At 50.4% G+C, this 23,974-nt stretch overlaps 1 protein-coding gene across 1 annotated transcript in view; it reads left to right on the top strand.

The window, feature by feature from the left end:
• Positions 1-14,332: 14,332 nt before the first annotated feature.
• Positions 14,333-23,974, top strand: part of LOC147097710 (microfibril-associated glycoprotein 4-like) — a 57,877-nt gene continuing 48,235 nt past the window's right edge. Inside the window, exons 1-2 of the mRNA XM_085971740.1 lie at positions 14,333-14,913; positions 15,912-15,975. The gene's annotated coding sequence lies outside the window, so the exon portion shown is untranslated. The remainder of the gene's footprint in view (positions 14,914-15,911; positions 15,976-23,974) is intronic.

Genomic DNA, 23,974 nt, shown 5'->3' with positions numbered 1-23,974 from the left:
CCTTTCAGCATTCCATAGGGACCGCTCCCTCCGAGACGCCCTAGTCCACTCCTCTATCACCCCCAACAGCCCTTCCCCTTCGCCTGGCACCTTCCCGTGCAAGCGCAGGAGATGTAACACCTGCCCCTATACCTCCCCCCTTCCCACTGTCCAGGGCCCCAAACACCCCTTCCAGGTGAAACAGCGATTTACTTGTACTTCTTGCAATCTAGTATACTGTATTCGCTGCTCACGATGCGGTCTCCTCTGCATTGGGGAGACCAAACGCAGATTGGGTGACCGCTTTGCGGAACACCTCCGTTCAGTCCATAAGGGTGACCCCGAGCTTCCGGTCGCCTGTCACTTTAATTCACCGCTCCATTCCCACTCGGACCTCACCGTCCTTGGCCTCTTGTATTGTTCCACGGAAGCTCAACGTAAACTCGAGGAACAGCACCTCATCTTCCGATTAGGCACTTTGCAGCCTTCCGGACTCAATATCGAGTTCAACAATTTCAGATCATAACCTCGGCCCCTATTTTTTCCTTTAAATTTTTTCCACCCCTTTGTTTTGGGTCCTCCTTTCCACCCCCCCTCCCCCTCCTTTCCTCTTGTTTCTCTCTCTCACCTGGCAGCTGTCCTTATCCTGCCAGTACACTTCACACCTAATCTCAGCTGCCTTTTGTCTCCACGGGCCCATTACCATCTCGTCTGGCTTCTAATACCTTTTATTGTCTCCTTTTCTTCTTTTGTTCGATCGCAGCCCTGCCTTCGATCTTTTTATTTTCTTTCCAGTTTTGAAGAAGGGTTTCGACCCGAAACGTCGACTCAAATTTCCCTCCACGGATGTTGCCTGACCTGCTGAGTTTTTCCAGCATTCTCTGTTGTTATCTTTAGATTTGAGGCTAGTTCACAAAAAGTGTTTATTTAAAGCAAGCTGTTACCTAATATAAGAAGTAGGAAGTTGGGTTTCAGGCTTTTTATCAATGTCCAGGCTGGATTTGAACTATTCCCCACACACAGCACTGTGACTGGGCTAGAAATCAACTTAGGCCTGAGACAAAATCTGTTCATCTGAAGATTTTTGTTTTATTTATATATCTAAAACTGACCTGGTTTTATGTTAGAATTTGTATATTAATAGATTTCAATATCAAAGATTTTATTTTGCTCAGCAATTTTGAGGCTTAACATAAGAACATAAGAAATAGGAGCAGGACTAGGCCACTCGGCCCCTCGAGCCTGCGCCGCCATTCAATGCTGATCTTGGGCTCAAAGACACTTCCCTGCCCGCTCCCCATAACCCTTCACTCCCTTATCTTGCAAAAATCTGTCTATCTCCACCTTAAATGTACTTAATGACCCAGCCTCCACGGCTCTCTGGGGCAGAGAATTCCACAGATTTACGACCCTCTGAGAGAAGAAATTCCTCCTCATTTCAGTTCTAAAAAGGCGACCCTTTATTCTGAGACTTGCCCCCCGAGTTCCAGATTTCCCCACGAGGGGAATAGTCCTCTCTGCATCTACCTTGTCGAGCCCCCTCAGTATCTTATCCTTCTTAGGCAGTCCCTCAGAACCGAGGATGATTTGCTTCCACGTTAAAAATGAGTTCTCAGGTGACTGATGAGTCCAATGCGGGACCTACAGTCTCTGTCACAGGTGGGGCAGACGGTGGTTGAAGGGGCGGGTGGGTGAGGTGCTTGGGTTGACGTGCGCTCCTTGCACTACCTGCGCTTGGCTTCCGCTTGCTCCCGGCGAAGAGACTCAAGGTGTTCGCCGCCTTCCCGGACGCATCTCCTCCACTTTGTGCGGTCTTGGGCCAGGGATTCCCAGGTGTCGGTGGGGATGTTACACTTTTTCAAGGAGGCCTTGAGGGTGTCCTTGAAGCGTTTCCTCTGCCCACCTGGGGCTCTCTTGCCGTGCCGGAGCTCCGAGTAGAGCGCTTGTTTTGGGAGTCTCGTATCGGGCATGCGGACAATGTGACCCGTGGTCAAAGCTTCGATGCTGGGGATGTTGGCCTGAGCGAGAACACTGACGTTGGTGCGCCTATCCTGCCAATGGATTTGCAGGATCTTGCGGAGGCAGCGTTGGTGGTACCTCTCCAGTGCTTTGAGGTGTCTGCTGTACATGGTCCATGTCTCTGAGGCATACAGCAGGGCGGGTATCACTGCTGCTCTGTAGACCATGAGCTTGGTGCCGGGTTTGAGGTCCTGGTCTTCAAACATTCTCTTCCTCAGGCGACCGAAGGCTGCACTGGCACACTGAAGGCGGTGTTGGACTTCGTCTTTTGTGCGCCCCGAACCGGAACTTCACTCGCGCCGGCCCATTGTGCGCCGGGCGGCCCGAGCGACTGTGACGTGGAACGGTACACAGCCCAGCCGGGCCGCGGGGAGCGCAAATTAAAGGGCACTTACCCAGCAGTATAAAGGCCAGCCATTTTGCAGCATTCACTCTTGTGCAACGGTTTTTTGGACAGAGACCAAGGAGGAGAGTTTACTGGTTTGGACCAACACTTGGACAGGTATTTTTGGCTCAGGCCAGAGCTTACCAATTATCTTTGCCTTCATTCAGAGCTCAGTGTTTGCCAGCATATAATGGGGGCTGCATTGGGTGGCAACGCTGAATTTCAGCCTTATGCCAGAAGGGCTTACAGACGCCGTGAGAGAGTGGCAGCCCTGGCTAGACGCAGAGGGGGCAACAGGCGTCGCCAACTGAGGCCTTACCCACGCAGGGTATACCGCCAGCAGACCTCCTATCTGACCATGTCTGCCGCGATGTGTGTTAGGAGGCTGCGATTCCGAAGGGAGGTGGTTGCAGACATCTGCCGGCTGCTTCAGAGAGATCTGCAGCCACAGCTGATGCACAGGACGTTTCTGTCGGTGGCTCTCAACTTCTATGCCACCAGCTCCTTCCAATCCGCTACTGGGGACATCGCTAACATCTCCCAGTTCGCCGTGCATTGCTGCATCCGCCAGGTGACCGAAGCCCTTTTCAGAAGGAGACATCAATTCATCTCCTTCCCCATGACCCTGGACAAGCAGCAGCAGCGTGCAGTGGGGTTTGCAAGAATAGCGGGCTTCCCCATGGTGCAGGGCGCCATTGACTGCACGCATGTGGCTTTGCGGGCACCTCTTGAGCATGCCGAGGATTACTGCAACCGGAAGGGCTACCATTCCCTCAATGTACAGCTGGTGTGTGACCACAGGCAGCGCATCCTAGCTGTCAATGCCCGCTTTGATGCCTTTATCCTGCGACAGACAACTGTGGCTGACATGTTCCAGGCACAGCCTCCCCCAAGAGGATGGCTTATCGGGGACAAAGGCTATCCTTTGTGTACCTGGCTCATGACCCCACTCCGCGCGCCCACGACCCCTGCTGAAGAGGCATACAACGAGAGCCATCAAGCGACGAGGAACCTCATAGAACAAACAATCGGTGTGCTCAAGCAACGGTTCCGCTGTCTCGATCGCTCTGGGGGAGCCCTCCAGTATTCGCAGGATCGAGTCTCCCAATTCGTCGTCGTTTGCTGCATGCTGCACAACCTGGCTATCCGCAGGACTCAGGCACTGCCACCTCACGTTGGGCCACCACCTCAGGAGGAGGAGCAGGAGGAGCATGAGGACGACGAGGACGAGGAGTACCAGCCCAGGAGGGAGGCACAAGGTCCAAGGGCCACCCGTCGGCAGCTTATTGAACGTCACTTCTAGGCCCCCTGTCAGGGAATGGCTTGTGCCAATGATAGAACATGATTGCAGCCGCTCCGCAAGCCCTCAGCCGGTTAAGGCAACAAACACTTCAAAGATCAAACATGGACAATGTGAATAAATAAAATGGTTTATTGTACAAACTCTGGGCCCTTCCCACATGAAAACCAAAAACAGACGAAACCCCCAAAAAACACTCAAACACATTACTCGCTCCCACAACCTGGAGAGGATTAACAAAATAGGGCAACTAAAATGGCCGTCATTCTCGGCCTTCGTCAAAAACAAACATCACATCATCGGCCTTCAAAAAACAAACATCCAATTCTCGGCCTCAAGAAACAAACACAAATGGCCACACATTCGACTATTTGGCCCGCTAGGGCGATGCCTTGGCCATCTTTGGGTGGCCCCTGCCCGCCCTGCTGCTCCGCCTCAAAGTAAGGCCATTGGCTGCTGCAAGGCTGGGGGCAGGCTCCTGAGGGGCACATGTCGTGACGGCAGATGCCCTTGGGGGTCGGCCTAGTCGAGGTCTGGCCGTCGAGCGGGCGGCTGTTGATTGCTGCAGCTGTGGCTGGCCAGCATCAGTCGCTGCAGCAGCTCTTGGCAGCTCCACTGGGGGACTGGCAGTGGCGGCTGGAGGAATGGCGGCAAGCTGGCGGATGGCAGGCGCTCGCTGGTCGCCTGAGACACTGGCACTCGCCCGGGCCAGCACTGCAGCATGCGCACCAATCTGCCGAGGGACAGACCGCTGTGCTGCTGCAGCGCGCCGGGTGCCCTGGCGATGCCTGGCTGACACAGCGAGTGTGGCAGCAGTGAGTGCCCGTGTTGACCTGTTCACTGACCGCATCAGAGCAGCCAGTGACTGGACGGCACCACTGATCACCTGGCCAGTCGCTGACAGAGCTGCCCCGAATTCCGCCCAACTCGTTGCCTGACCTGCCCGGTATTCCGCCCGACTGGTGGCCTCTGAGGGCCCGAACTCGGCCACACTCCGAGAGAGGGAATCGATGGACTCAGGCAACCGTGCCACTGCCGCCATGAGCTCCGTGTGCCGGCGCTCCGAGTCCGCGGACAAGTCTTCGAGGCGTTCCATCTCCTCGGCGAAGAGCATCTCCTGACTGGAGGCTGGACTCTCCCTCTGGGGAGAAGGCCGCCGAGCTGGCCGACCCTTCCTGCGTTGCTGGGCCCAGCAATTGGACTCCCCTCCGACGCATCCCCCCTCTGGGGAGAAGGCCGCCGAGCTTCCACCCCCCTCCCGCCTTTCTGCAGCCCGCAGGTCCCAGGAGCTCCCCTCCCCTTCGACACTTCCGCCACGCTGCCCTCCAGGGAAGACGTGTCCCCTACATTGGCCTGGGTGGCCGCGGCTGAGGGTTCCCCTGATGGGCCGCCTTCCTCTTGCTCCTCCTCCTGCTCCTCTTCGGAGGGTCTGTCACTGGCAAGTTGAGGGACCTCCTCTTGACCATCTGAAAGCAGGAAGGCACAAGAGTAGCTTTAGAGTGAGGAGAGGGCGTCAGTGCGGGATGCATGAGTGGTGGCATTCAGCGCATTGGTCGGACAGTGGCAAAGGATGTAGATCTGATGCGCAAGTGGGACGAGAGAGGTGCAAAAGGTGATCACACACACAACACACAATGTCCTTACCATTGCTGCCCAGAACAGGGTCGGCATCTCCACATGCAACGGGCCCAATCACCCGGCCACCCATGAGGCGCTCCACGCGATGTTGCAGGTCGGTGAGTGGCTGGATATGGGGTCGGCCTCCCCCGGTCGCAGTCCGGCTCTTGCGATTATTCGCCAGCTTGGCCTGCAAGAGAAAGGACGGCCTCTAAGTACAGTGTGTCGCCGTGATCTTGTGTGCACTGCCTCCCATGGTGGAATAGCTTGGCCAGTGTGTCGCCATGATCTGGTGTGCACTGCCTCCCATGGTGGAATAGCCTGGCCAGTGTGTCGCCATGATCTGGTGTGCACTGCCTCCCATGGTGGAATAGCCTGGCCAGTGTGTCGCCATGATCTGGTGTGCACTGCCTCCCATGGTGGAATAGCTTGGCCAGTGTGTCGCCATGATCTGGTGTGCACTGCCTCCCATGGTGGAATTGCCTGGCCAGTGTGTCGCCATGATCTGGTGTGCACTGCCTCCCATGGTGGAATAGCCTGGCCAGTGTGTCGCCATGACCTGGTGTGCACTGCCTCCCATGGTGGAATAGCCTGGCCAGTGTGTCGCCATGATCTGGTGTGCACTGCCTCCCATGGTGGAATAGCTTGGCCAATGTGTTAAGTGCAGAATGTGCAATTGATGCTCATGCCTGTCCCATAGCTGCTGGATGAAGGCTGGCCATTAGAGCTTTCAGGTCCCTTTGCCCATAATGTGAGGTGCACATGCAAGGATGAGGAGGTCACTGGAAAGGGTACTCACCCTGACAATGCGTGTGAGGTCATTTAACTTTTTGCGGCATTGGGCACCGCTCCTGGGGACGTCGCTGTTGGCTGACAGCTTGGTGGCGACATGCCTCCAGGCTCTCCTGTAGACGCGGACCGTCGCCTTCTTGCCATTGTCCGGGTACAAAACATGGCGCCTCTTCTCCACAGCAGCAATCAGCACACTCAGATCACGCTCTGAGAAGCGCTGCGCACGTTCACGGGCCTTCTCCATGTCTTCAGGTGCTATTTGGGTCCAGCAGCAGTGTTCAGGCCTAGCTGGAGGGCTCCACTATCCAGGGCGTGGCAGCAGGCACAGTCGACCCTTCCCCCTTAAGAGCTGGCCGGCGCCAGGGTATCTGCTGTCAATCACGAGATGGCCGCACCTGCGCTGCGCCCGGCCTCGGCGCTATCGATCACCACCTCCGGCTTAGCGCCCAAAGAGAGGCGTCCAGCAGCAGTTTTAGCGCTCGCCCGAACTCCTAGGGCAAAGCTAATGAATATCGGAGAAGTGGCATTGATTTGGCGGCGGCTGCAAACTTTAGCGGACGCCCCACTTTAGCGCCCCAAAAGTGGCGTCAATGAATTTCTAGGCCATTGGATGTTCATTTAATTAGCACCAGAGAGAAAAAAAAATCAGCTCAACAGTTCAGGCTGGATTCAAATTCAATTCATTATAGTGCTTTTAATGTTATAGTCTCTAATAAGATAACCAGTCCCAGCTTTGCCTTGGGCACTGTGTATTCTTGGGTGTTGTCAGAAGACGTGGTATAATTCCTTAGATTGCCTGCAGGGTTTTTAAAGACATTGGGGGAGGAATTGGGTGAGTAGCGCCACCTGTTAGCGCCTAAAGAGGCAGGCAGTGGCTGTAGCGCCACTGGCTGCGCCTCCCGCGATATTCAGGAGGGGCGCTAATGGTGGCGTTAGCCTGTTGCGCTGCGCCGCCACCGATGACGTCATCGGTGTGCGCAGCGCCCCATTCGCACCCCGTTCGCGATATTTGGTAGCGAACGCCGCAGTTGCGCCGTTCACTACCCGCGCCCGGTTCACGGGGCCTTACTGTGCCGGCAGCGGCGCAAGTTAAGGTGGAGGTGCGGGGCAGACGCTTTTTTGGCGGCCGCCTGCCAGCACCTCCGTCCCCGGCCTCCTAACCCCCCCCCCCTCGCGGCATTGCCGGCTGTTTCCTGAGAGCCCGGCACTCCTCCTTGGTGCCGGGCTCATTTGCCGGCACTCGCGAGCGGGGATCGCGCTGTTGCAGGCACCTCCCCCTTAACAGTGGGAGGAAGGCCTGCAGTACCGCAGCGTGCCGTGCCGCAGCGTGTGGCACTGCGGCACATTGCGCTGCGATAATCAGTTTCAGCGCCCTAAGAGGGATGCGGAGCGCCTCGAGCCTTGCCCCGTCTCCCTCGAGGGGCACTGAAACTGAATTTCTGGTGATCGGTATCACTCCGATCGCTGCGCTAAATCCTGCGCTCCGCCGACTTTTGCGCCACTTTGGTGCGTCACTTTGGCACCCCAACCCAATTTCTAGGCCATTGGGGGCTAAATTCGGTTGATTTGCGCCTCCCGTTAGCGCCCTTGCTAACAGGACGCAAATCAACTAGCGCCTGGGCGCGGTGCCGCTAACGCCTTCTGCGAAATTCAGCCCAACTGGGTCTTGGGTCGCGCTGCGCTAGGCCCCTCCCCCTTTAATAAGGGAAGGAAGGCCTGCAGTACCGCGGCACATGGCGCTGTGGCACGTAGGGCCGGGATATTCACTGGCAGCGCCCCAAGAGGGAGGCGGGGCGCTTCCAGTAGCGCCCTGCATCCCTCTTGGGGCGCTACCAGTGAATTTCGGGTGCTGGGGCGCTAATTTTTTCAGAGCGCTAAAAGTAGCGCCCCGGCGAAGTTAGTGCCCCAAAGGGGGCGCGACCCAATCTTCCCCCCATTGTCTTGCCTCCTGGGTGGCAACACAAATGAGCTACTGGGCGTTTTCCTTACCTCAGGCCAGCAAGGTACCCCAGAGAAGGGCAAATGGTTCAAGAGACGAGCATTTGTGTGTGTCTGAAGAAAAGGGGGGTTTGAAGAATTTAGCAAGAGAAAGGGATGGACATCAACTGCAGAATGTACAGCACAGAAACGGGCCATTCGGCCCAACTGGTCTCTTGCTGGTGTTTATGCTCCACACGAGCCTCTTCGCACCCCTCTTCATCTCACCCCAGCTTCTAAAGGAGCGTTAGGTCAAATGGCTTTTCCCCCCATTTCCAAAGTTTCCTAGGTTTTCCCCTACTCTTTCTATACACTGGAACGACTATAGCAAATGAATGATTCTAGCCTGCAGCCAATGGCACCATCGCCTCCACGTAGCTCATGCACCATGCTGAAGGAACACCCATTCCCAAGTTTCAGCAGATACACATCACCAGACAGACATCAATATTAGGTAACCACAGCAGCGTGCCATCTACAATTACTACACACTACAGCTGGCCATTAGGGTCAACCACTAGCCACTCTTTGATGTACAGTACCCATCATACACCGTGAACAGTGCACAGCACACCATGAAGGCAATGCATGATAAACTCGCTATGACCAAACTGCAATTTGTTTTTAAGTTTAAACAGCCCCTGTTTTGCACTGTGTGGGCTCCAACCCTCCTTTCCCAATCTCATTACAGTACTTCTACAAGCATCGCGAGAGGAAGACGATTACCACTTAAAGGCTCTTGTATATTAAAATACATCAGCTGACAAAAATCAGTCAAATTCAGTGTCAGACGCTCACTAATCTTGGGCACATCACATCACTTTGGTGCAGTACTGAGGGAGTGCTGCACTGTCGGAGGTGCTGTCTTTTGGATGAGAGGTTAAATTGAGGCTCCAGCAGGCTGCTAAGGTGGACGTTTAATATCCCATGGCAGTATACAAACAAAAACAAGAGTTGTCCTGGTGTCCTGACCAACAACCCTCCATGAACCAACACCAAATACAAATCGGCCGGTTATTCATTATTTACTGTTTGTGGGATCTTGCTGTGCACGCACTGGTGGTCATGTTTGTCTGTATAACAGTGACTGCATTTAAAGCGATTCATTGGTTGTGAACCATTTTGCGACTTCCTGAAGATAAGTCAGTACAAGTTTTAACATTAGCTTTACATAAGCTGCCCCTTTCTCCTTCACTGCCAACATACCCTACCCAGCAGAACCAACACCTGGGGCGCAATGCCCCCAATCAAGATACGGAGCGTAACAAAGGCCGCCTACTTCCACCTCTGTAACAGCGCCCGTCTCCGCCCTTGCCTCAGCTCATCCGCTGCTGAAACCCTCATCCATGCCTTTCTTACCTCTAGACTCGACTATTCCGACGCACTCCTGGCTGGCCTCCCACACTCCGCTGCAGATGTACAGGGTCTTGGTGAGACCACACCTTGAGTATTGTGTGCAGTTTTGGTCGCCTTATCTGAGGAAGGATGTTCTTGCCATGGAGAGAGTGCAGCAAAGATTCACCAGACTGATACCTGGGATGGCAGGAATGACGTATGAGGAGAGATTGGGTTGATTAGGCTTATGTTTGCTAGAGTTTAGAAGAATGAGAGGGGATCTCATCGAAACTTATAAAATTCTAACAGGGCTAGACAGACTAGATGCAGGAAGGCTGTTCCAGATGGCGGGGGAGTCCAGAACCAGGGGTCACAGTCTCAGGATAAGGGGTAAGCCATTTAGGACTGAGATGAGGAGGAATTTCTTCACCCAGAGAGTGGTGAACCTGTGGAATTCTCTACCACAGAAGGCAGTTGAGGCCAATTCATTAAATATATTCAAGAAGGAGTTAGATATATTTCTTAAGGCTAATGGGATCAAGGGATATGGGGAGAAGGCAGGGACAGGGTACTGAATTTGGATGATCAGCCATGATCGCATTGAATGGCGGAACAGGCTCAAGGGGCCGAATGGCCGACACCTGCTCCTATCTTCTATGTTTCTATCTATGTATCTATGGATCACGTGGGCCATGGGGAGCCAATCACAGAAGGGCATCTCCCTTCTTACACTTGACTGGAAGACCTGTCAAATAGAGATCACCCCAAAAACATAGTAAAACTTTAAATACATTTTTTTTTTAAATCACATTTTTAAAATGACTTGAAATTACAATTAATTTTTTTACGGGGCTAAAAATAAACGTACCTTTTTTTAAAGTATTTTTAAATGATAAATCTGTGAAACATTTAAAAAAAACTTTTTTTCAACTCTTATCCTGCTTTTACCAGGCGTAAGAATTGTAAGGGTTTTCTGCGGGCGGAGGTTCTCCAGAAAGTGGAACTATCCACCCGCAGAGGCCCTTCTCCAGGGCAGCCAGAGCGTACCCACCCGTAGGGATCGGAATATCCGGGCCATTGTTTTCGATGTCCCGATGGTTGGATTGCTCTGATTCCATCTGCAAAGCAGCTGTTGGTTTTTAACTCATTAAAAAAAAAGGGTCACGTTTTCCAGGCCGATTGGGAGAGTGCGAGCACAAGCCGAACAGCCCGGGGGTGTACGAGGGGGCCGAGATGTTTGAACAGTAAAGGGTGTTGTTATAATCCAGCATTTTAAAGGAGACGATAGCTAAATCATTTAACCTGTTCAGGGGTGCGTTCATACAAATCCTTAGCCCTTTCGTGTTAAGCTTTTATCGTTCCGTGACCCAGACACTAAGTTCTCTTTATTGTTCCCTTTGGTGCCTTTAATCTCAAAACCTGTCAAATACTCTTGACTGCCTTTCAAGCGAACTAACTAACCACTGAATTAACAGAATAATTCTCATTGTAAGGCTGGAGAGGTGTGTTTTATTTACCTGGTGTGTTGTCCGTAGGAGGGAGAGAAGGAAGGAAGACGAGGCTTCATTCACCAAGGGGAAGGGACGGAATATCAGTGCGTTCTTTATTTTTTTTATATGCTGGCCTGTGGGTTTCTGCGCTTGCCCTCTGCGGTGAAATTTGCTGCCCGGGTACCTTTTTTTTTTTCGCGCGTGTCAACTCGAGGAGGCCCAGCAAAATGCCAGTTATCCCTGTGGTGCCCAGCGCCGCCCAGGTGCCGGCTTTTGTACAGGAATTAGACACGCCCTCGGCAGAGGAGGGGTGGGGGGCGGGGAGATGCGGAGAAGCCAGGTGCCGGGGCACTGCATTACTGACCAAACATCACGAGGAAGGTGAGGAGAGTGCACAACCAAAGGATCTTAACAGGGTGCTGCAGCCGATAAGTACACTGCCTGAGGTGGCAACGAGTCCCACGGACCTAGAGTGTGCCAGGTTTGAAGCCCAGTTTCTGCTGAATTAGCTGCATTTGTTTATAAGGTGGAATCTTTTTTTGTGGTGATCGGGAATGCGCTGCCTGAAAGGGCAGAGGAAGCAGATTCAACAGTAATTTTAAAAAAGAGAATTGGATAAATACTTGACAAGGAAGCGTTTGCAGGGCTACGGGGAAAGAGCAGGGGGCGAGTGAGACTAATGGGAGAGCTCTTTCAAAGAGCCGGCACAGGCACAATGGGCCGAATGGCCTCCTTTTGTGCTGTACTATTGTAATTCAATCAACACCTCGCACAGCTGCACCTGCTAAGTCTTGCCTTTTAAGCTCTTAAAAGGGGCACAGTCTTTATGATTAAAGTGTGTGTGGCAAACCATTTCTTTGACGTTAGAGGAGCTGTTCATCAGAATGATTTTAGGGGCCATTTTAACCTCGAGCGGTTTAAATTGGCCGGGTGACTCACCATCCGCTCTCCCGCTTGGACCCCACAATCTGCAGCCAGCTGGGGACCTTCTTTAAATATGCAGATCGGGCTTCCGATGATGTCATCGGCCCCGCCCCCAAGTGCAATGTTAACTCTTGCCTGAGCGGGGAAGTCATTGTGGCTCTCCCGCTGGGCGAGGCCACTTTAAGGTCAGTTTTGGTATTTTCCTTCCAGGTCATCTCGGGACCACTCAGGCCCTCTCTCCGCCGCCCCCCCCTCCCGCCCCTGCCCCGGGCTCTCGCCCCGAGACCCTCCCGTCACCCCCTTACACCCCGCCCCCCACACACACAGTGACTTACCTTATGGCAGGAGATCCTTCGCGTGCTGTCACCTCCCGGCCTTTGAGTGCACGAGGTCTGGAGCAAAAGCCGCCCGGGCTACACCCTGCCGAGCGCTCGCCCCCTCCCCCTCCCGAATCCTCCACCCCATCGAAATCGTGTCCACTTTCTTGACGTGATTTACGCCATTCTGTTGTGGGTTTATGTAAAGAGATCTGACAAACACTGAAGAAGATTTAAAAGATAGGCTTCTTGCGACGGTGCTGTCTCCGGCCTCACAACTGGGAACTTTCCCCCTATTGGCCCTTAGTAGTTTCCTTCCACTTTGATAGAAACTGTTGATTAAACTCCTCTCCGATTTTCGTAGAAGGACAAAACTTGCCTTCAAAACGTCATCTGAAAGGCAGCCTGTGACCTTCATTAAAGTTTATTGGATCTGCTCGGATTAGCCCAGCTCAGCCTATCCTCCCCACCCTTTGAGCTCAGCATCACAACTGAGGGATAAGAAAGCCGCCCAACATGTTGGGATCGGACAGCTTTGGTATTTGTTTTTTTGGTTTGCGTGCTGTGTGCAGGGATCTCGAAAACAATACCAATGGAGAATAAAACAGAAAAGGCTAAAAACGCCCAGCCGGTCAGGCAGCACCTGCGGAGAGAGAGAGAAACAGGGTCAACGTTTCAGGTCAATGACCCTTCGTCAGAACTGGAAAAGGTTTAAAGCAAGTGCAGGGGCAGGGAAAGGGGGGAGGGGAGGAAAGAACCAAAAAGGGTGATAGGGTGGAGGGCAGGAGAGATTAAATGACAAAAGGGGATGATGGTGCGAGGCAAAAGGAGATGGTAATGGGACAAGTTAAGAAATAAAAGATGAGACTAGAAGAGGTGTAAATAGCAAAGGCAGAATCATCAGCAGCTGCCGTCTGTAAAAATAGGGGCCGAGGTTATGGTCTGAAATTGTTGAGAGTCCAGAAGGCTGTAAAGTGCCTAATCGGAAGCTGTTCCTCGAGCTTACGTTGAGCTTCGTTGGAGGTCGAGGACGGAGGGATCAGAGTGGGAGCGGAGCGGAGAATTAAAGTGACAGGCGACCGGAAGCTCGGGGTCACCCTTACGGACCGAACGGAGGTGTTCTGCAAAGCGGTCCCCCAATCTGCGTTTGGTCTCCCCAACGTGGAGGAGACCGCATCGTGAGCAGCGAAGACAGTATGCTAAATTGTAAGGAGTACAAGTGAATCGCCGTTTCACCTGGAAGGGGTGTGACATAAGAAAACTACTAGGCACTTGGTCTAAGCGTTAAACAAAGCTTTAATCAACTGTTTTACAACATGGAGGTCTAGTTGTGTCCTTCACTAGTTCCTGTTAAGAATGTCCTGCGCAAGCTGGGCCCGGGCCCGAGTATTTATACTCTCCCTGGACAGCGCCACCCGCAGGATGCTCAGTATTATTTCATAAGTCTTTCTTTCATGAATGACTGATTCATGTCAGGGTGTTTGGGGCCCTGGACGGTGAGAAGGGAGGAGGTAAAAGGGCAGGTGTTGCATCTCCTGCGTTTGCACGGGAAGGGGGAACTTGGCCACTGGGCGAGAAAGCTTAAGCCTGACGCACCAGATTCCCAAGTGCGATTCCCCTTGTGGTAAGTCCGCTTGCCAAAGCCTGATTACTTTGAAAAAAAAAAGTGTCCCACTTGGCCTCCTGAGGTGGAGCAGTTAGCTCCCCGCTGTCGTCGGGCAGCCTGCCAACACTCGCAGGTGAGGAAGGGGCTTTCCATTGAGGTAGTAGAGGGCATGACTACCTTCGCCAGCAGTGGGACAGCCCTTGCAGGAGAGGACGGCAGGGGCAATTTAAAACCTCCCGGTGTGCGTCTCTCTTTAAGCAGACTAATTATTTCCAAATGAGCGAGGCGTTCATTATTTTTTTTAATTATTCGTTCCTGGGATGTGGGCGTCGCTGGCAAGGCCAGCATTTATTGCCCATCCCTAATTGCCCTTGAGAAGGTGGTGGTGAGCCACCTTCTTGAACTGCTGCAGTCCGTGTGGTGAAGGTGCTCCCACAGTGCCGTTCGGGAGGGAGTTCCAGGATTTTAACCCAGCGACAATGAAGGAACGGCCGATATACTTCTAAGTCAGGATGGTGTGTGACTTGGAGGGGAACTTGGAGGTGGTGGTGTTCCCATGCGCCTGCTGCCCTCGTCCTTCTAGGTGGAAGAGGTCGCGGGTTTGGGAGGTGCTGCCAAAGAAGCTTTGGCGAGTTGCTGCAGTGCATCTTGTAGATGGTACACACTGAAGCCACGGTACGCCGGTGATGGAGGGAGTGAATGTTTAAGGTGGTGGATGGGGTGCCAATCAAGCGGGCTGCTTTGTCCTGGATGGTGTCGAGCTTCTTGAGTGTTGTTGGAGCTTCACTCATCCAGGCAAGTGGAGAGTATTCCATCACACTCCTTTCTTTAAAAGTGCCAAAACTAAAAATGTAAACCTGTTAGGCAACTGGGCGCAGAAGTACTGTCAAAGCTCACCCTGCCCCACCTCACCTAACCTCTACAAGCAAAGGTTTTTGATTTTATATCTGAGGCAGTGACTAAAACAACATGGAATAAAAGCAGTAAAATGCTGGAGGGAGGAAAGGTGCTGTAGAATTTTAGAGGGCGTTCCTTAGCAGAATTTATTGACAAAGTTGGGCAGTTAATCCTGATGTTTGACTTGGGGCGTTGTATTCTTACCTTGTAGCTGTGTCACTCCGAGATTTGAATAGTGTTGCACACCTCTCGGGCTTGTCGAGATGAACATACAGGTAAGAGCAAACAGATATTACAAGGTGATTTCGCTTAGCCTTGTTACTATTTTGACTTGCAAATGTTCTTCTCCATCTTTTTGGATAAAACACTAGACGTACCAGCTAGACTGCAGATAGTAAGGGGCAAAACTATAAAATGCTGGAAATCTGAAATTTGAACAGAAAAGTGCTGGAGATCAACAGCTGGTCAGTCAGCATCTGGAGAGAGAAGAGGCAGGTTAATTTTTTTTAATTTATTCGTTCATGGGATGTGGGCGTCGCTGGCAAGGCCAGCATTTATTGCCGTTGAACCGCTGCAGTCCGTGTGGTGAAGGTACTCCCACAGCGCTGTTAGGGAGGGAGTTCCAGGATTTTGACCCAGCGACGATGAAGGATCAGCCGATATATTTCCAAGTCAGGATGGTGTGTGACTTGGAGGGGAACTTGGAGGTGGTGGTGTTCCCATGCGCCTGCTGCCCTTGTCCTTCTAGGTGGAAGAGGTCACGGGTTTGGGAGGTGCTGCCGAAGGAGCCTTGACGAGTTGCTGCAGTGCATCTTGTAGATGGTACACACTGCAGCCACGGTACGCCGGTGGTGGAGGGAGTGAATGTTTACGGTGGGGGATGGGCTGCCAATCAAGCGGGCTGCTTTGTCCTGGGTGGTGTCGAGCTTCTTGAGTGTTGTTGGAGCTGCACTCATCCAGGCAAGTGGAGAGTATTTCATCACACTCCTTTCTTTAAAAGTGCCAAAACTAAAAATGTAAACCAGTTAGGCAACTGGGCGCAGAAGTACTGTCAAAGTTCACCCTGCCCCACCTCACCTAACCTCCACAAGCAAAGGTTTTTGATTTTATATCTGAGGCAGTGACTAAAACAACACGGAATAAACGCGGTAAAATGCTGGAGGGAGGAAAGGTGCCGTAGAATTTTAGGGGCCGATTCTTCTCAGAACTTATTGACAAAGTTGGGCAGTTAATCCTGATGTTTGACTTGGGGTGTTGTATTCTTACCCTGTAGCTGTGTCACGCCGAGATTTGAATAGTGTTGCACACCTCTCGGGCTCGTCGAGATGAATATACAGGTAAGAGCAAACAGATATTACAAGGTGATTTCGCTTAGCCTTGTTGCTAGAGGATATGTTAGCGAGACACAGATTATCATCTTTGGATACCCCCTTTTACCTCTCTTGACATTTTGCGAAAGATTGGTGTTGTGCTAATTATATGCTCAGTGCTGCAGCAAGCACAGAGGCCAGGCAGCAAGTTATTTCTGTTCTGAGTTCCAGGGAGGGCTGGGTGTCAGCATAGCGTGAGGAGAAGGTTGAACACAAAAACGTTGCTAGATGTGCAAAAGAAAGACGAGAATTATAAGTGCAACTTCCTAAAACATGCATATGATCTTAAAATGTAATATTAAAACTCCAAAAACTGTGCAAGTTCATATTATTTGGGTAGAGCGTGTCCAGATCTGCCTCAGGAAACATAGAAAAATAGGAGCAGGAGTCGGCCATTTGGCCCTTCGAGCCTGCTCCGCCATTCAATATGATCATGGCTGATCCTCTACCTCAATACCATATTCCCGCTCTCTCCCCATACCCCTTGATGCCTTTTGTGTCTAGAAATCTATCTATCCCCTTCTTAAATATATTGGCCCAGTAATTCCGGGCCCAACGCGTGAGTACGGACGGGGTACTCACGCGTGGGCCCGATGGAAGTGCCGGTTTTCAGCATGCACAGCGCATGCGCGGGAAACCGGCATTTCCTTTCCTCTGAACGAAGGGGTTCAGAGGGCGAACGTGTGCGCACAGGAGTCTGCGCGTGCGCGCTGAAATTCCTTTTTTTTCACAGGTTTTAACGTGCGGGTAAGTCTTTACGTTTTAGAAATGTAAAAAGCAGACGTAAGGACTTCATTTTCTAAGGTAAGTGGTCATTTAAATAAATTTAAAACATTTTTTCCACAGATTTTTTACTTTTAAATACTTTAAAGCAAGGTAAGTTTATTTTTAGCCCCGTTTTTTAATAAAATTGTTTTTTTCAAAAATTTAAGTTATTGTTTAAAATAGTTTTTTACAGTTATTAATAGTTCATTTAATTAGTGGGATTTTTTAAAACTTTTATTTTAAGTTTAAGTACTGTTTTGGGCGCCCGGAGGTTTCATGAGTTTGACAGTTCTTACTATCAAACTCATGAATGAACTTTTGCAACCTCCGATTGGTTGCTCAGTGCTCACGTGATCCCAGCCGGCTCATCGAACTAACTACGCCGCTGGATCACGCAAGCACAGCGCGCCGGGAGCTGAACCGGGCCACTGACAGGAAATGCAGGCAGGGCCAGGCTTCAACTGTCGGCGCGCTAGGTAAGTGTAGGTCGGGGGCTTGCACCCGCGGGAAGCCCCCGACACCAATTTCTGGGCCATTCAGTGACTTGGCCTCTGTGGTAGAGAATTCCACAGGTTCACCACCCTCTCAGTGAAGAAATTTCTCCTCATCTCAGTCCTAAATGTCCTACCCCGTATCCTGAGACTGTGACCCCCTCGTTCTAGACCCCCAAGCCAGGGGAAACATCCTCCCTGCATCCAGTCTGTCTAACCCTGTCAGAATTTTATACGTTTCAATGAGATCCCCTCTCATTCTTCTAAACTCTAGTGAATACAGGCCTAGTCGACCCAACCTCTCCTCGTACGACAGCCCTGCCATCCCAGGAATCAGTCTGGTGAACCTTCGCTCTATGTCAAGTATATCCTTTCTTAGGTAAGGAGACCAAAACTGCACACAGTACTCCAGGTGTGGTCTCATCAAGGCCCTGTACAACTGTAGTAAGACATCCTTGCTCCTGTACTTAAATCCTCTTGCAATGAAGGCCAACATACCATATGCCTTCCTAACTGCTTGCTGCACCTGCATGTTTTCTTTCAGTGACTGGTGTACAAGAACACCCAGGTCCCTTTGTACATCAACATTTCCCAATCTATCACCATTTAAATAATACTCTGCCTTTCTGTTTTTCCTACCGAAGTGGATAACCTCACATTTATCCATGTTATACTGCATCTACCATGTATTTGCCCACTCACTCAACTTGTCTAAATCGCCTTGAAGCCTCTTTGCATCCTCCTCACAACTCACAATCCCACCTAATTTTGTGTCATCAGCAAACTTGGAAATATTACATTTGGTTCCCTCATCCAAATCATTGATATATATTGTGAATAGCTGGGGCCCAAGCACTGATCCCTGCGGTACCCCACTAGTCACCGCCTGCCACCCCGAAAAAGACCCATTTATTCCTACTCTCTGTTTCCTGTCTGTTAACCAGTTTTCAATCCATGCCAGTATATTACCCCCAATCCCATGTGCTTTAATTTTTCACAGTAACCTCTTGTGTGGGACTTTATCAAAGGCCTTCTGAAAATCCAAATACCCAACATCCACTGGTTCTCCCTTATCTATTCTACCAGTTACATCCTCAAAAAACTCCAGTAGGTTTGTCAAACATGATTTCCCTTTCGTAAATCCATGTTGACTTTGTCTAATCCCGTTGATATTTTCTAAGTGTCCTGTTATCACATCCTTTATAATAGACTCTAGCATTTTCCCTACTACTGATGTTAGGCTAACATAGAAACATAGAAACATAGAAGATAGGAGCAGAAGTGGGCAGCACGGTGGCATAGTGGTTAGCACTGTTGCCTCACAGCGCCAGAGACCCGGGTTCGAATCCGGCCTCGGGCGACTGTCTGTGTGGAGTTTGCACATTCTCCCCGTGTTTGCGTGGGTTTTCTCCGGGTGCTCCGGTTTCCTCCCACAGTCCAAAGATGTGCGGGTTAGGTTGATTGGCTATGATAAATTGACCCTTAGTGTTAGGGGGATTAAATACGTGGGGTTACAAGGATAGGGTGGGATATGTGTTGGTGTAGGGGTTACGGGGATCGGGTGGGATATGTGTCGGTGCAGGCTCGATGGGCCGAAATGGCCTCTACCTGCACTGTGGGGTTTCTGTAATTTCTGTGATTCTGTGAAGTAGGCCATTCGGCCCCTCGAGCCTGCTCCGCCATTCAATGCGATCATGGCTGATCATCCAAATTCAGTACCCGGTCCCTGTTTTCTCCCCATACCCCTTGATCCCTTTAGCCTTAATAAATATATCCAACTCCTTCTTGAATATATTTAATGTATTGGCCTCTACTGCCTTCTGTGGTAGAGAATTCCACAGGTTCACCACTCTCTGGGTGAAGAAATTCCTCCTCATTTCTGTCCTAAATGGCTTACCCCTTATCCTTAGACTGTGACCCCTGGTTCTGGACTCCCCGACCATCGGGAACATCCTTCCTGCATCTAGTCTGTCCAGTCCTGTCAGAATTTTATAAGTTTCAATGAGATCCCCTCTCATTCTTCTAAACTCCAGCGAGTACAAGCCCAATCGACCCAATCTCTCCTCATACGATATAACCTGTCTGTAGTCCCCTGTTTTCTCTCTCCCTCCTTTTTTAAATAGTGGGGTTATATTTGCCACCCTCCAATCTGCAAGAAATGTTCCATAATCTATAGAATTTTGGAAGATGACAACCAATGCATCCACTATTTCCATGGCTACATCTTTTAGTACTCTGGGATGCAGATTATCAGGCCCTGGGGATTTATCGGCTTTCAGTCCCATTAATTTCACCAGCACTATTTTTTTACTAATACTAAATTCCTTTCACCCCTCCTTCTTACTAGACCCTTGGTTCAATTCAATTCAATTGAATTCAATTTTATTTGTCATATATGCAGCAGACGTGTGTACTGCACAATGAAATGTTGATTTTTACGAGTCCTCCCAACATTGGAATAAATATGGCATAACAATGATAAAAATACTAATAGAAATACAGTAATAATAAATAAAACAACAGTAATAAATAATAATACATTATTCGTTCATGAGTCTTATGGCCTGGGGGTAGAAGCTGCTTCAAAACCTGCTGGTACGAGACCGTATGCTTCGGTTTCTCTTACCGGACGGGAGCAGGGCGAAGAGGTTGTGGCTGGGGTGGCTTGCGCCTTTAATGATTCTCAGGGCCTTCCCCCGGCACCTCTCGGGGTAGATATCCTGCACAGCAGGTAGTTTAATTCCTATAGTATGTTGTGCAGCTTTCACCACCATCTGTAGAGCCTTGCGGTCTGTGGCGGTGCAGTTGCCATACCAGGTAGTGATGCAGCCGGACAGGATACTCTCGATGGTGCACCGGTAGAAGTTGGTGAGAATCTGGGGGGGCCATTCCAAATTTCTTCAGTCTCCTGAGGAAGAACAGGCGTTGGCATGCCTTCTTGGTTACAACGTCGATGTGATGGGACCACGTTAAGTCCTCCATAATGAATACACCCAGGAATTTGAAGCTGCTGACCCTCTCCACCTCAGCCCCTTCGATGTAGATTGGGGTGTGTCCCTCCCCCTGCCACTTCCTGTAGTCCACGATCATCTCCTTTGTTTTGCTGATGTTGAGGGAGAGGTTGTTGTACTTGCACCATTCTCCTAGGGCTCTTACCTCCTCCCTGTAGCCTGTCTCGTCGCCATCTGTGATCAGGCCTACAACGGTAGTGTCATCAGCAAACTTGATGATGGAGTTGGAGTTGTGCGTGGCCACGCAATCGTGAGTAAACGGAGTACAGAAGGGGGCTGAGCACACAACCCTGGGGTGCTCCCGTGTTCAGGATCAGTGTTGAGGAGGTATTACTGCCTATTTTCACCACCTGGGGTCTGCCCGTCAGGAAGCCCAGGATCCAGTTGCATAGGGAGGCGTTTAGTCCTAGCTCACTGAGCTTGTTGACAAGCCTGGAGGGGATAATGGTATTGAATGCTGAACTATAATCAATGAACAACATTCTCACATAGGTGTTCCTCTTATCCAAGTGTGATAAGGCAGTGTGCAGTACAGTGGCGATGGCATCATCCCTAGATCTGTTTGGGCGGTAGGCAAATTGGAGTAGATCCAGTGTGTCAGGTAGTAACGAGTTGATGTGGGTTTTGACCAGCCTCTCAAAGCACTTCATGATGACAGAAGTGAGTGCTATGGGGCGGTAGTCGTTTAAACAGGTTACTTTTGTTTTTTTGGGGACTGGAATAACCGATGTCATCTTGAAGCGGGTGGGGACTACAGACTGGGTACAGTGAATGGTTGAATATATCCGTAAACACGGCTGCCAGCTGGTCAGTGCATGCTCTAAGGACATGCCCAGGGATTCCATCTGGACCGGGTGCTTTGTGGATGTTCACTCTCTTAAAAGTCTTGCTCACGTCAGCCACGGAGATTGAGAAGACCCGGTTGTCCTGAGCCGTGGGCGCCCTTGTAACAGGCCAGTTGTTGTTGGCCTCAAACCGGGCGTAAAAAGTGTTAAGTTCGTCCGGGAGAGAGGCATTGCTGGGCATGACACAGCTGGGTTTCCCTTTGTAGTCTGTAATAGATTGTAGTCTGTTAGATCCGTGGTTCAGTGGATAAATAATTACACGGATGCTGTACATAAACAAATAACAGGTCTTTACTGGAGGAGGGTAATCTCTAGGCTGGGGTACAGAGGCATGCGCACAGCTTATATACCGGTGTGGTCACTGCCGGTACTACAGTATACAGGAGCTGTAAAAAGTAGTTCTGACTTAAAGCACATACACTACAATTCCTCCCTTTTTAGATTAATAATACCCCCTTACTATTCAAATAACAATTACATTTTTACATGTACATTCAATAACAAAAGTCCATTTATAGATTCAGTCTTTGGGGCGGCTTCCTGACCCTTTCGGGATAGCGCCTTTCCGGAGGTTCTTGTTCTTGGTGCAGAGGCGATTCTGACCCCCTTTCATCGGGTAGTTCATCGGGTTCCACTGCTACTGGGTCTGAAGTAGATGCTACCGGTATGTCGGGTTCATCCCCAGGTACTTGAGACATGGGGTTGACGCATTCCTGTGATGCTAAGATCTGATCGACGTGGCGTCTCACAATGTTATCCCCGACATCCACTGTGTACATTAATGGCCCCTGCCTTGTACATATCATTCCGGGTTGCCACTTCCTTGTTCGATAGTCCCGGGCCAAGACTGGTTGCCCTACATTGAAGCTCCTTGTCGACTTCTCGTTGATCTGCTGGAATTGTTTGTCCTCAACATTTCTTCGCACATTTGGTCTGAGCAAGTCCAGACGAGATCTCAACCTTCGGTTAAAGAACATCATGGCCGGGGTCTGGTTGGTAACAACAGAGAAGGTCATAGACTTAGGTAGCAGTGGGGAAATTAAAAACCAGAGCATGTCAGGAAGGGGCAGAAGGTATGGAGTAAAAGGTAAAGTAATAAAAAGGGCAAAAGCAGGAACTAAGTGTCACAAAACATATTTGAATGTTCTCTGTCTGAATGCACATAGCATTCGTAACAAAATAGACGAGTTAATGGCACAAATAACTACATATGGGTATGATCTTGTGGCCATTACAGAAACATGGCTGCAGGGTGACAATGCCTGGGAATTAAACATACCAGGTTATTTAACGATCAGGAAGGACAGGCAGGAAGGAAGGGTGTGGTGTATGTGCCTTTAAGAGCAATTATGGTGTATGTGCCTTTAAGAGCCCCAGGTGTGCGTAATGCCGGTAATTGCCACTTGGGCTATATAAGCCTGTGTATTGTGTATATCCTTTAGAAACCCCCCCCCAGACTTGCTTAGTAAATACCTATGAACCAACTCCTGTCTTCAGTGTCTTTATCTACACACAGACACTACAGTGGCGACGAAGTGGAAACGGACTTACCTGCAATTTGGCAGCACCTCAAGGACATCGATTCCTCCAGCGTCCAGAAGACTCAAGGAAGTAAGAGAAACTGTGGTTTCACCAGCTGGCCAAGCTGGTGACAGGTATTGCGCTAATCCTTCCTGGGCGTCAGGCTGGAGCTCCAGCGGCGGGCTCTACAGCTGAGACAGGCAGCGAAATCGGAGGCAAGCAATAACGGACTGGGAGGATGCACTCGAGAGACGGCTGGCGCGGCAAGCAGGTCAGCGTTTAGACCTCCGTCGGGAACGAGTCTCCAACAGTGAATAAACGGAAACCACAGTAAAACAGCGTTGTTATCGGTAGCAACGGCGGGAAAGCGCGGGAAGCGCCATATCTTTTCTGAAATGCCTAAATCTGGTAATATTGAGGCTTTTGATGGCGAAATAGAAGATTGGACCACATACGTGGAAAGAGTAGAGGTTTATTGCACTGCAAATGGAATAACAGATGAAAAAAAAGCTTCAGTACTTCTGAACTTAATGGGCGCGAAGACATACGGGCTGTTACGAAATTTAATCACTCCAGCCAAACCAAAGGACAAGACTGTTAAAGAAATTGTTGATACCCTGCAGGAGCATTTAAACCCAACACCGCTGCTGATAGCGGAACGATTCAAGTTCTTCAAGAGAAATCAACACAAGAATGAAAGTAACGCTGATTACCTAACCGAATTAAGAAAGCTATCAAAGTACTGCCAATTCAGAGCAGGACTATCGGATTATCTTCGAGACAAATTTGTTGCGGTCTCTTAAGTGAAGGAACACAAAAAAGACTGCTTTCTGAAAAAGATTTAACATTGGACAAAGCTTTCAGTATGGCTGTATCATACGAAGCAGCAGTAAAAGGAGCTGCAGAGATACAACAAGAGACACAGGACTTCGGCACCCATAAAATGACACAGGAGTTCGGAAGATGTTATCGCTGCGGCAGATCCACCCATAACCAGAGGGACTGCTGGTTCAAGGGCAAAGCATGCAGGCAATGTGGTAAGATTGGACACATTGCACGGGTATGCCAATCTGGACAAAATAAATCCACTGACAGAAAACAAAAAATCAATAAAGAAAAGTACATGAAGGTACAAATGATGACGGACAATAGCTCCGAAGACCAGAATAGCGATAGCGACTCTGGAAACAAGAGACTAAGCTGTCTCAAATTACATAATGTACTTGCCAAAGAGGATTACCAAACCATTTGGGTTACCCTCACAATAGCAGGGTCCCCAGTTAAAATGGAGCTAGATACAGGATCAGCTCTAACCGTAATAAATCGACGAGAT

Source organism: Somniosus microcephalus, chromosome 31 (genome assembly GCF_052327205.1).
Source record: "Somniosus microcephalus isolate GS21.2 chromosome 31, FLI_Smic_1.0, whole genome shotgun sequence".
Classification (NCBI taxonomy): domain Eukaryota; kingdom Metazoa; phylum Chordata; class Chondrichthyes; order Squaliformes; family Somniosidae; genus Somniosus; species Somniosus microcephalus.
The sequence above is the reverse complement of the archived record's forward strand: the minus strand, read 5'-3'. Positions and strand labels throughout refer to the sequence as shown.